Here is a 12,119-nt window from a genome sequence, read left to right on the forward strand (position 1 = left end):
AGAACCAATTGCAACAACTATCATGGGATTTCGCTTCTCAACATAGTTGGGAAGGTCTTCGCTCGTGTGGTTCTTGTGAGACTACAGGTACTAGCAGACTGTGTGTACCCAGAGGCACAGTGTGGGTTAAGAGCAGGGCCCTCCACTATTGACATGGTATTCTCAGTGAGACAGTGACAGGAAAAGTGTCGGGAACAGCGGAAACCCCTCTACCTTGCTTTTGTCGACCTCACAAAGGCTTTCGATCTCGTAAGCCGTAGCAGACAGTTCAGGCTACTTGAGAAGATAGGTTGCCCACCAAAGCTGCTCAGCATAATCAAGTCCTTCCACAGCAACATGAAAAGCACTGCCAGCTTTGAGGGTAGTACCTCCAAGCCTTTCCCGATTCTCAGTGGAGTTAAACAGGGCTGTGTACTTGCCCCAATGCTATTCGGGATCTTTTTCTCACTGCTCTTGATGTATGCTTTCCAGTCCTCTGATGATGGGGTCAACATCCACACCCGCCATGATGGCAAACTTTACAACCTGGCCCGCTTACACGCCAAAACAAAGGTAAAACATGTGCTCCTTAGGGAGCTACTATTTGCCGATGATGCAGCCCTTGCGAGTCATACACCTGATGGACTCCAACTCCTGATGGACAGGTTCTCAAATGCCTGTAAAAAGTTTGCCTTAACAATCAGCATAAAGAAGACTGAGGTGATGGCCCAAGATGCTCCAAGCCCTCTGGTAATATCGATCAATGGCTCTTTGCTTGCTGTGACTGATCGATTCACATACCTGGGATCCACTGTCACAAACAACTTGTCTCTGGATGCTGAAATAAACACAAGAATTGGCAAAGCAGCCTCCGTTATGAGCAAACTCAACAAAAGAGTTTGGGGAAACAAAAACCTGATAATAAACACCAAGCTAAAGGTGTACCAGGCCTGTGTGCTAAGAACTCTCCTCTATGGCAGTGAAACATGGACAACATATGCCAAACAAGAGGCAAAGCTCAATGCCTTTCACATGCGGTGTCTTCGCAGGATCCTAGGAATTAAATGGAAGGACAAGGTAACAAAAATTGATGTTCTTGAGAGGTCCAGTTACAGGACCTTATTTGCAATGATCAGTGAACGCCGCCTGAGATGGCTTGGACATGTTCGCCGTATGGGGAAAGGACGTATTCCGAAAGATCTCCTATATGGCCAGCTTGAATGCAGTTCACGTCCAACTGGTCGCTGCACCTGAGGTACAGAGATGTGTGCAAGAGAGATCTTAAGTCGGCTAACATTGACGTAAACTCATGGGAGGAAACAGCGATTGACCGGTCAGCATGGAGACAAATTTTCAAAGCAGGGGTGAAGCAAGCTGAAGCTACCAGATCCCAACTCAGAGACCAGTGGCGACAGAAGGCACCTTCTGCCAACACCACCACATTCAGTTGTGCAAGATGTGGCAGAGACTGCCACTCTAGAATTGGCTTGTTCAGCCACCAAAGAAGATGCCGACCATGACCAAAACCCATCGTCTCTTTAAGACGGATGGAGGCCAATGATATCAAGCTATGTTAGTTCAGAGTGCCACAGGGTCATTTTCTCACACAGCAATCTGCAAATTCCTAAAGGAACGTACTGTCTTGTACAGTGTCTTGCAAAAGTATTCATACCCCTTGAACTTTTTCACATTTTTCCACCTTACAACCATGAACTTAAAAGTTTTTTATTGAGATTTTATGTGAGAGACCAACACAGAGTAGCACATAATTGTGAAGTGAAACAAAAATGATAAATGGTCTTCAAAATTTTAAACAAATAAAAATCTGAAAAATGTGATGTGCATTAGTATTCAGCCCCCCTGTGTCAATACTTTGTAGAGCCACCTTTTGCTGCAATTACAGCTGCAAGTCTTTTGTGGTATGTCTCTACCAGCTTTGCACATCTAGACACTGAAATTTTTGCCCATTCTTCTTTGCAAAATAGCTCAAGCTCAGCCAGATTGGATGGAGAGCATCTGTGAACAGCAATTTTCAAGTCTTGCCACAGATGCTCAATGGGATTTAGGTCTGGACTTTGACTGGGCCATTCTAACACATGAATATTCTTTGATCTAAACCATTCCATTGTAGCTCTGGCTGTATGTTTAGGGTCATTGTCTTGCTGGAAGGTGAATCTCCTTCCTAGTCTCAAGTCTTTTGCAGCCTCCAACAGGTTTTCTTCCAGGATTGCCCTGTATTTAGCTCCATCCATCTTCCCATCAACTCTGACCACCTTCCCTGTCCCTGCTGAAGAAAAGCAGCCCCATAGCATGATGCTGCCACTACCATGTTTCACAGTGGGGATGGTGTGTGCAGGGTGATGAGCAGTGTTAGTTTTCCGCCACACACAGCGCTTTGCATTTAGGCCAAAAAGTTCAACTTTGGTCTCATCTGACCAAAGCACCTTCTTCCACATGTTCCCTCTGTCCCCTACATGGCTTCTTATGCCTGTCTTTCAACAATGGCTTTCTTCTTGCCACTCTTCCAAAAAGGCCGGATTTGTGGAGTGTATGACTTATAGTTGTCCTGTGCACAGATTCTCCCACCTGAGCTGTGGATTTCTGCAGCTCCTCCAGAGTGATCATGGGCCTCTTGGATGCTTCTCCGACCCTTGCTCGCTCTGTCAGTTTAGGTGGACGGCCATGTCTTGGTAGGTTTGCAGTTGTGCCATACTTTTTCCATTTTTGAATGATGGATTGAACAGTGCTTCTTGAGATGTTCAGAGCTTGGGATATTTTTTTTTATATAACCTAACCCTGCTTTAAACTTCTCCAGAACTATATCCCTGACCTGTCTGGTGAGTTCTTTGGTCTTCATGATGCTGTTTGTTCTTCAGTATTCTCTAACAAACCACTGAGGCCTTCACAGAACAAGTGTATTATGCTGAGAGTAAATTACACACAGTAGGACTTTATTAACTAATTAGATGACTTCTGAAGGCAATTGATTGCACTGGATTGTATTTAGAGGTATCAGAGTACAAGGGGCTGAATACTAATGCACACCACATTTTTCGGATTTTTATTTGTTTAAAATTTTGAAGACCATTTATCATTGTCATTTCACTTCACAATTATGTGCTACTCTGTGTTGGTCTCTCACATAAAATCTCAATAAAAAACTTTTAAGTTCGTGGTTGTAAGGTGGAAAAATGTGAAAAAGTTCAAGGGGTATGAATACTTTTGCAAGGCACTGTAAATGCTCAAATTTCAAACAAATGCTCAAAATGAGCAAAAATGTTCAGCAAATCACATTGCAAATGAAAGACAGGACGCGTATGACCATTACCTTAACAGAATCTGAACGTGGTCATTGATGGAACTCTTGAATTGTGGGTGTTGCATTTATGTCAATTCATCGCTCAAAGCACTATATCAATACAATTAAACAAAAGTGAATTTTTGAAAGAGTTGTTCACTTGTTGGCCCAATCTGGGTTTTCCTTGTCAAATAAAGAAGCTGGTTCACCTTTAAGAAATTCGTACACTTTCATGAAGAAGCTAACCTGAATGCGAACAGAAATAAAATGAGATTCTTATGCAATCTCTTCCATACTGATTTACAACTTTCTATTTTTATTTTATTTTTTTTAATCCAAGTTCTTACCTGAAATAAAATGCTCGCTACAAACGTGGGTATTAATGAACTTTTCTGGATTTTTCAGGCTTAGATCCTCTTGTTGCATTCTTTCTAACCACTCATTTCTTCATTGTTCTTGAAGCATTTACTTCTCTTTCAGATTTTTCTTGATATGATAAACCTTTTTATCTATTTCTCGATTTGAATGATTTGAACAACCAAAAAAAATGCAAAAACGAACCATATTGAAGACAGATCAGGCCTTGCTTGCACAAAAGACTGTGTTTGTTTGTCACCCAGGTGAAATTATCACGTGATGCATCAGGTTGTGTGCAAAAGGTCTATAGGAAATCACAATAAGACGTATTTTGTTTGGATAATAATAAAGGTGAGGGAAAAAATTCTGGTACAATGAAAGTAATGCCTTGCACAATTTGATCAGATCATGAGAGTATTTGGCACAGGCCAGTATAGCTGTATATCCAGTATAGCTGTAAACACTTACAGATTGAGCATGTTTAATTTAATAGTGACCAACAATAATTTATCATTAAAGATTAGCCATGATTAACAATGAATAAACAATGGTTAGGCTAATGACTAATTAAGGACAACAAGGAGCCAATAAAAAACAATAAGTCATTGATTTGGTAAGTTTAACCCAGGATTGCACTCAATATAATCAAAATATTGGGTTGAAATAAGAATCCAACCAATACGTAAATTTAAATTAATGGCCTTGTTAAAGTAACCCGACCTGCCAGGTGAAATGCATAACTCTTTTCACTGAGTTAAAATGACGCAGCATTGTTAAAATGCCACTTACTTCTTTAAATTACCAGCAGCAGCACAGAAAGGAATGCAATAACAAATATCAGACCTTACTTTAAAAGCTCTCTCAAATGCAAAATTTAATACAGAATCTATAAAGTTCGAAATTCGCTGCATTTTCACCAACACTAACCTCATTCTTACACTCCAAGTTTCATTTACAGGGAAATCTTATTCATTTCACCAGTTGGGCAAAATAAGCCAACATGCGAAACATCAAACCCATCTGTCAAAATAAAGCCAGCGCTCTAATGAACACACTCAGCACTGTCTACTCCCAGGCCTTTTCTCTTCTATAAACACAATGCTCACAATAAATGGTGTGTTAAAGCCTATCGTTTTTCAAATCTGTGTTACAGTAAATGTATATACATGTACACTCTGTTTGGACCAAAATACCATAGGTAAACCAAAACTGTACATCTACAATTACAGCTGAGCATTGCAAAAGATGTTTAGCATTTGCTTTTCTCACCAAACCTAGGAGAAATTAAATAGTGCTGATGTTCAGAATTATTGAGGTAATATGTACAAATGAAGGTGTAAGATTATGTATATGATAAAGTGCATGAGTACTGCACATAAAGGAATATTGTACTAGTATGTTATTGCACTAGTGTTGATATAATAATATACAGCACAGAATATACAGAACCGGTTAAATGCCATGGGCTGTATTGCACAGTAGTATAGCAGCAATGAGTGAGTGGAGGTGTGCTGTTCAGACCTGTGGATTAGTTGGCGGAGGCAGTGAGTGCTGTGAGTTCAGTAGTGTGATAGCTATGGGGTAAAAACTATTCCTCAGCTGGGTTGTGCGGGCATACAGAGTTCTGTAGCGCTTTCCGGGGGGTAAAGAGTCCGTGTCCAGGATGGGTTGGGTCCTTGATAATGTTTTTGGCTCTGCGAGTGCACCGGGAGTGATGGATTTCTTCCAGTGATGGAAGTGGAGTGCCTGTGATCTGCTGAGCTGTTTTTATGATGCACTGCAGGGTCTTCTTATCTTCCAAGTTGCAGCCCGAGTGATGCAGTGCATGATCAGTGACTCTATTGTGCACCTGTAAAAGTTCATCAGCAGCTGTTGAGGCAGTTTTGCTTTCCTCAGAGTCCTCAGGAAATGGAGCCTCTGAAGACCTTTTTTAGCCAGTGCCAAAGTGTTTGGGGTCCATGATGGGAGTCAAGAGCCATGCAGAACAACATGCTGCGCTGTCTAAAAGACCCATTATTATTTAATTTAGTAATCAATCTTCAGCATTTCTCTGAGCAGGGACAAACTGTCAATAAAGACACAATATAAAATCTCCTGCACCGAACATCAGTTGACACCACCAGCTAACACCTTGAAGGCAGGATTCAACTTGCACTGAAAAGAACCCCAGTGCATTTCAAGTCCAATGCATTAATCCCTGAGTGATTGCCAAAATGGAGCAAAGTCAAGGCTGAAAGGGTCATTCCTTGTCTTGGGTTTTTTATTTCTTAGTTTTTCAGAACTGTCCATGATCTATACAAGGTGGTGACCTTTGTCCTCATTAGTATAGTGGCCAGTATCTCTACCTGTCAGGTGGAAGACCAGGGTTTGATTCCCTGACGGGGAGGGCATATTAGCTGTGAGTGTAAGAAGGCAAAAGAGTTTTCTGTCTTCATGGATGGTTTCCAAGCAACTTGTGCTGCCCTCTATTATATTTTCTCTTCTCCCGACACACCTCATTCTATTCTTCTGCTAATTACCAGCAGTTCTGGGGGAAGTGCATGCGTTTGATGAGGAAACAATATCAAATCTACTGCACCGAACATATTCTGGGACCATATTTGTGAATCAGGGATTTCCACAAATCTGACAGCATTCTCATTTTCAAAGTTCTGTAACATAAATGAAATAAATGACACCCTTGGTGAAATTAATTGGCAAACACTATAAAAGGGTCAGTTGAAACCACCAGCTTACACCATGAAGGCAGGCTTCAACTTGCACTGAAAAGAACCCCAGTGCATTTCAGGTCCAATGCATTAATCCCTGAGCGGTTGCCAAAATGGAGCAAAGCCAAGGCTGAAAGTGTCATTCCTTGTCTTGGGGCTTTTTTATTATTATTATTATTATTTTTATTCATGGTGAATAAGAGAAGAGAAGATACAAAGAAGAAGACCATCTGTCTGTGATTTTGTCACAAATGATACCCTAAAAATGTCTACGACTAGATGGGCTAGCTCTTGTTAGTGATTGAAGTGTGCCTTCTCCGAAGGCAGCGCGGGATGCAGATCCAGGATGAAGACGGTTTTGTTCCTTACAGCTCATCAGCTGAAGATCCTCGGTGTCCCGTTGGCTGTCCAATAATATAGAAGGAATCTTGTTTATAATTCATTGACGTTGAAAAAGGGAAAAGGAATCCGATCGCCTTTTCTCTTTGAAACACTGCGTGGGCTGCAGTAACTAACCAGTTCAATTATTATTATAACTCTGCGAAGGTCAAATACATTGAACTTTGGCTAAAGTCCGGTATCAATAGCTGGTTCTTTGTTCTCTGTCCATCTGTAGCACCAATGCATGGCTTCTCTTTCAAGTGTAGAATCCACTGCCAGAGAGAAAATCCACCGCCAGACAGACAGAATTTCGGTGCCGCCACTGGTTTAAAGCAGTCGTGACATCACTGTATTTGGTATCTGGTATTGTCTCTGTCCAATACCATTACAGGGATTCAGAAGAATGGGCGGAGATAGAACATGGCATCCAGTACAGAGATTGGTGTGTTCAAACTGTTAACAAAAAGCCGGGCCCAGGACCTTAGATGGGGTAAGAGAGAGCTAAGCTGAGTAAGCCAAGAGTGAATCCTGGAATCTTCTGCACTGTCATGAGACTTCTTGTCCCATCATGACACCAAAAAGACTCATAAAAGCAAGAGCCTATAGAATGAAGATTTCACCCAAGGTCATGTGACTTGCAACTCAAGTGACACAACAAAGACACATTCCTATACCGGGAGTCTAACCCAGGCCACCTGGGTGAAAACCAGGAATCCTGACCACTAGACCATATGGGACAGCCTTGACGTGTAAAGGCCACCTTTGACGTGCTTAGGCCATTGGTGAGAACTCAGGCATTTTCCAGAAAAGTAGCTGTTATTTTTTATTTTATTTAGTCAGGCTGGAAAAGATTACAAAACCGTCTCTAAATAGTTTGGACTCCATCAATCCACAGTCAGAAAGACTGTGTACAAATGGAGGAAATTCAAGACCATTGTTACTCTCCCCAGGAGTGGTCAAACAACAAAGATCATTCCAAGAGCAAGGTGTGTAATAGTCGGCAAGGTCACAAAGGACCCCAGGGTAACTCCTAAGCAACTGAAGGCCTCTCTCACATTGGCTAATGTTCATGAGTCCACCATCAGGAGAACACTGAACAACAATGGTGTACATGGCAGGGTTGCAAGGAGAAAGCCAGTGCTCTCCAAAAAGAACATTGCTGCTCATCTGCAGTTTGCTAAAGATCACATGGACAAGCCAGAAGGCTATTGGAAAAATGTTCTGTGGACGGATGAGACCAAAATAGAACTTTTTGGTTTAAATGAGAAGCGTTATGTTTGGAGAAAGGAAAACACTGCATTCCAGCCTAATAACCTTATCCCATCTGTGAAACATGGTGGTGGTAGTATCATGGTTTGGGCCTGTTTTGCTGCATCTGGGCCAGCACGGCTTGCCATCATTGAGGGAACAATGAATTCTGAATTATGCCAGCGATTTCTAAAGGAAAATGTCAGGACATCTGTCCATGAACTGAATCTCAAGAGAAGGTGGGTCATGCAGCAAGACAATGACCCTAAGCACACAAGTCGTTCTACCAAAGAGTGGTTAAAGAATAAAGTTAATGTTTTGGAATGGCCAAGTCAAAGTCCTGACCTTAATCCAATGGAAATTCATTCATGTTGTGGAAGGACCTGAAGCGAGCAGTTCATGTGAGGAAACCCACCAACTTCCCAGAGTTGAAGCTGTTCTGTATGGAGGAATGGGCTAAAATTCCTCCAAGCCGGTGTGCAGGACTGATCAACAGCTACCAGAAACATTTAGTTGCAGTTATTGCTGCACAAGGGGGTCACACCAGATACTGAAAGCAAAGGTTCACATACTTTTGCCACCGACAGATATCTAATATTGGATCATTTTCCTCAATAAATAAATGACCAAGTATAATATTTTTGTCTCATTTGTTTAACTGGGTTCTCTTGATCTACTTTTTGGACTTGTGTGAAAATCTGATGATGTTTTAGGTCATATTTATGCAGAAATATAGAAAATTCTAAAGGGTTCACAAAATTCCAAGCACCACTGTAAGAGTGATGCAGAACTAAGTGGAGATGTTATCTGTAAGAAAATTTTCCCTCTCTCAAAGGGTTGCTGGTCACAGTCCATGGTCAGACTCTGGGCAGAAGCTTCATCAGTGTGAACAACGAGTCTTGTACAAAGTGCTGTATGGGGTAAGAGAGAACCAAGCAGCAATGCAAGAAGCGTCTGATCTGAGGTCACACGCACCAACCATCATGCCCCAAGCCAACGTAAGGTTTCAAGCAGTGGTGATCCTTTCTCATTTTGCTATCCCTCACAAGCCATGCTAACAGTTGCAATCCATGGACAAACTCAGAGATGAAGCAGTGAAACTGAAAATTCAATGATATAGCCCAGATTATACACTTGTATTGCACATCGGAAAAATTGACACGTGCGGCTACCAGTAATTGCACTTTGTTGAAGACCAATTAAGTACTGACCATGTAAACAGAGTTTTGATATGTGTTGGTAAATGTGGAAACAGTAAATATGTAAATGTTTTGGTGATATGTAAACAGAGTCTTGAGACATGTTGGTGATATGTAAACAGAGTCTTGTGATATAAACAGAGTCTTGTGATATGTTGTGATATAAACAGAGTCTTGTGATATGTTGATTGTGGACCTGTAGTAGTTTGAAATGATGTTTGCCTTCATGCCAAACTTCTTCAGCCTCCTCAGGAAGCACAGCCGCTGTCGAGCTTTCCTGACCACAGTGTGGAACTTGAAGCTGCTGACCCTTTCGACCTCATCCTCATTGATGTAGATGGCCTAGTGTGTCCTCCCTTGCTGTATCCTGTAGTCCACTATCATCTCCTTAGTTTTCCTGACATTGAGAGAGAGGTTGTTGTTCTGGCACCAGCTGGCTAACGCCTTCACTTCTTCTCTGCATGCCGTCTCATTGTTGTCCGTAAGGAGGCCCGAGATGGTTGTGTCATCAGCAATCTTGATGATGATGTTGGCGCTGTATTTAGCAGTGCAGTTGTGGGCGAACAAGGAGTACATGAGGGGACTGAGCACACAGCCCAGTGGCGCACCTGTGTTCAGGATAAGCGAGGAGGAAGTGTGGCTACCGATTATCATCACCTGGGGTCTGCCTGTCAGAAAGTCAAAGATCCATCTGCAAATGGTCATCTGCTCATGAAATCGTTAAATATTTCGTCATGATTGCATTTTCTCTGCTCATCCCAAGGCAGTTTTACTTATTAAGTGCAAATTTGCAGCTAAATGCTTTCAAGATCTTGCAATCTGATTTGATTTTGGTTGCTGGTCACAGCCCATGGTCAGACTGTGAGCTGAGCTTTGTCAGAGATAGCTTTCAGAAAACAGGTTTCAGTGGCCTTTTTGAAGGACGTTTTAGCTTCAGAAAATGCTAAATGTACCTCAAAGAATGTTGAACCTTGGTCCTATCTACTGAGCTGTGCAGGCTCTAAGATGAGCTATATTGAACCATAGGATATGTATTTTCTTTTAGAACATGAAGAATTTTGTCCATCAGCTCACTTTGAAAATGTTACCAGAATTTTGTCCATCAGGTCACTTGGAAAATGTTACCATTGGAAACAGTTGGTGCATTATGAAATGCAAAATATGATAAAGGAGACTCCAAACGCTTGAGCAACTGAAATCCTATAATCAGGCAAGAATGGGACAACATTTCTCTTTCACAACTACAGCACTTGGTCTCCTCAGTTCCCAAACATTTACAGAGTTTTGTTAAAACAAGAGGTGATGCAGCACAGTGGTAAACATGCCCCGTCCCAACTTTTTGAAATGTGTTCCTGGCATCAAATTCAAAATTAGCATATCTTTTTCAAACAACAATAAAATTGCTCAGTTTCAACATTTGATATGTTTTCTCCACATATCACTTCCACACCACTCTGAAAGCTGCTCAGAATGTAGTGAGTTTTTTTGCCATACACTGAAGACATTTGCGTTTGATGTCAAAAGTGGGTGCCATGGTGGTGTAGTGGTTAGCACTATCACGTCGCAGCAAGAAGGTTCTGGGTTTGAACCCATTGGCCGAGGGGGGCCTTTCAGTGTGGAGTTTGCATGTTCTCCCCATGCCTGTGCGGGTTTCCTCTGGGTGCTCTGGTTTCCCCCACAGTTCAAAGACATGCAGTTAGGTTATTATGGGGTAGCCATGGCCTGAGGTTAGGCTGAAGTGTCCTTGAGCAAGGGCACCTAACCCACAACTGCTCCCTGGGTGCTGTAGCATAGCTGCCCACTGCTCTGGTTATGTGTGTTTGCTCATCGCTCACTTGTGTGTGCGGGTGTGTATTCACTGCTCCAGATGCATTAAACACAGAGTTTAAATTCCACTGTGTGCTTAAGAATTACATGTGACAAATAAAGGCTTCTTGGCTTGCCTTCTATATGTGATAGGTCAGAATTTCAGCTTTTATTTCTTGATATTTGCACCTATATATGTTAACAGAATGGTGTTGGGAGTTTTGCACAGTCAAATGCAGGGACTTTCAGGTCAAGTCAAGTCAAGTTTATTTGTATAGTGCTTTTAACAATAAACATTGTCACAAAGCAGCTTCATAGAATTTAACGACTTAAAACATGAGCTAATTTTATCCCGAATCTATCCCCAATGAGCAAGCCTGTGGCAACAGTGGCAAGGAAAAACTCCCTCAGATGACATGAGGAAGAAACCTCGAGAGGAACCAGACTCAAAAGGGAACCCATCCTTATTTGGGCAACAACAGACAACATGACTATAACATTAACAGTAAACTGACATGAACTGACATGAAGTCAGTTTCGTTGATGTTATAAACTCTTCATTGATGGAAACTTGAGTGCAAAACTGTTCATGACAACTGCAGTCCTAAAGTTAGCAAGTCAACTGTAGTCCTCAGCCATAAAAGCATTAATGTAAGTGTCCAGAGCATCCTCCAAGTGTGACTTTCAACTGTTCACATGGAGCCATCCTCCACAGGAATGATGCGATGAGACTCCAACCAGACACAGGGCACCAGGATGGATCAGGCAGGTCCGAGGAGCAGAAGAGTTCGGCATCTTGATCCCAGGACCGACATGTAACTCAGACGGAAAGATCGGGGGTAGGGAAGCGAGAGAAAACACAGGTTGTTAGGTATGCCCAATATCACCTGAATAAGTAGGAACAGTATCCATATTGCACCGAGTACAAGCAGGGACTCCGGCAAAAACTAACTATGACAGCATAACTAAAAGGGGAGAGCCAGAAGGTAACACAGGCATGAGGGAGCCCTGGGACATAAAACAGCCAGCCACTACATCGTCAACAGACTCGAGTGAGCAAGTGAGTGGGGGACTGACAGCATCCATACCTCCCAGTTTACTGAAGACTCTATGTCTGAGGACCCTCCAGATCTACACCTTTAC

The 12,119-nt window shown here is 42.1% G+C and overlaps 1 non-coding gene across 1 annotated transcript; it reads right to left on the reverse strand.

Annotated features, from left to right (window-relative positions):
* Positions 1-7,388: 7,388 nt before the first annotated feature.
* Positions 7,389-7,460, reverse strand: trnae-uuc (transfer RNA glutamic acid (anticodon UUC)). Its single transcript has one exon. It is a non-coding gene; the product is annotated as a tRNA-Glu (tRNA).
* Between the last annotated feature and the right edge of the window lie 4,659 nt (positions 7,461-12,119).

The sequence above is a fragment of the Neoarius graeffei genome, chromosome 9, assembly GCF_027579695.1.
Source record: "Neoarius graeffei isolate fNeoGra1 chromosome 9, fNeoGra1.pri, whole genome shotgun sequence".
Classification (NCBI taxonomy): domain Eukaryota; kingdom Metazoa; phylum Chordata; class Actinopteri; order Siluriformes; family Ariidae; genus Neoarius; species Neoarius graeffei.